Genomic DNA, 2,063 nt, shown 5'->3' with positions numbered 1-2,063 from the left:
ACTTTCCCCTCCCCATGTTCCCACAATCCTCCACACACACACACACACACACACACACACACACACACACACATACACATGCACACACACGCACATCCATTTTGCACACCATCGCCATTTTTGGTAAAGGAAAGTGTGCACTCCCATCATGTGTAAGTTAGTCATTTGCACACCAGGGGCAGACACTGTTAGGTCTGCTGAGAAATGTGAAGCAAAAAGGAGCTTTCGTGGCCCTGGCTGGGGAGCAAAAACAAAAAACAAAAGGTTGCAGGTTTGATTCCTGGTCAGGACACATAATCTAAGTTGTAGGTTCAATCGATGTTTCTCTCTCTCCCTTCTTCTCTCTAAAAATCAAAAACATATCCTCGGGTGATGATTAAAACACACACACACACACACACACACACACACACACACACGACACATATTCACAGTAATGGGGTGGAAAATGACATACAGAAGCAATAATGATTGAGACGTCCCCAAATTAATTTCAGACACCAAATCACAGATCCAAGAAACTCAGAGAACTCCAAACAAATAAGCAAACGAACAACAACAACAAAATATTACGTGGGCTGGTGTGGCTCAGTGGTTGAGCATGGACCCATGGACCAGGAGGTCACAGTTCAGTTTTAAAATAAAAAACTTCTGCTTTGCAAAAGATAACATCAAGAGAATGAGAAGACAAGCTGCAGCCGGGGAGAAGATATTTGTAAAAGGCATGTCTGGTCAAGGACTATCACCTAAAACATACAAAGAACTCTTAAAACTCAACAAGAAAACAAACAACTTGACTGACAAATGGGACAAAGATCTGAACAGACATCTCACCAGAAAGCATAAACAGATGGCAACTAAGCATGTGAAAAGATAGTCAACATCATATGCCACTAAGGAATTGCAAATTAAAGCAATGAGATATCACTACACACATTCACATGTCCAAAAACCCAAAAACACTGGCAACACCATTGGGCAATTAATGTTCAATATATTTATATCCTAATCCAGAAATTCCACCCCTAGAAATTTACCTGAGAGGAATGAATGCCATATGTCTACTGAAAGGAATGCACAAGAATGTTTGGAGCAGCTTTATAACAGTAAAAAACGGAAACAACTGAAATGACCATTAGAAATAGAAAGAATAAATAGTGGTATATTTATGAAATGGGATACTATAGCAATGAAAAGGAATGAACTTTTTAATCCTCACCGAGGATATGTTTAGTATATAAAATATAGTTATATTTTATATTTAAAATAGTATATAACTCAGCTGTAGCCCTACATCCAACATGATACGCTCAGACATAATGGTGAATGAGAGGTCAGATGTAAAGGAGTACACACTGTATAATTCTATGTACACGAACTCCAAAAACTGTCTAAACTTCTATTTGGCAGTAAGAGTTCAGACTACTGGTGACATTTGGAGATGAATGTGGACTTTGAGTAAGCTTGCTAGATGCTAGAAATATTCAATATCTTTATCTGGGTGGCGGTTACATTACACACACACACACACACACGCACGCGCGCACACACACGTATACTAATTCATCAAGCTGTACACTTAAGATGTGTATACTTATTTATCTGTAAGTTCTACCTCAATTTAAAAAAATAAAAAGAAATAAGGGACAGTACTCCCCCCCCCCCCCCCAAAAAAAAAGAAAGAAAAGAGACAGGAGAAGTCTTTATGTCACTATCCTATATAATAAAGAGCTAATATGCAAATGGCCATCACCCCCTCATGCCATAACGGCTCAGACACTCAACACTGGGGAGAGAGGAATGGGGACCAGCCAGGCTATGGCCTGGGAGAGGGACAAGCCACCCTCCCATGGTCCCCTGTGGCTGTGGCCGGCCCTGGCAAAGCCAACCTGGGTCCTGGGTGCCTGCAGCAGGCCAGAGGGAGAGAAGCCCGGGTCCCAGGTACCTGAGACTGGCTGGAGGAGGGAATTTTGTGTCCCAAGTGCGGGGCGAGGCAGAGGCGGTTACAGGCGATCAGGCCAGCTGGGGGTGACCAAGCAGGCAGGCAGAGGTGAGGGGCAATC

This window comes from Myotis davidii, unplaced genomic scaffold, assembly GCF_000327345.1.
Source record: "Myotis davidii unplaced genomic scaffold, ASM32734v1 scaffold109, whole genome shotgun sequence".
Lineage (NCBI taxonomy): Eukaryota > Metazoa > Chordata > Mammalia > Chiroptera > Vespertilionidae > Myotis > Myotis davidii.
Note: the sequence above shows the minus strand (reverse complement) of the source record.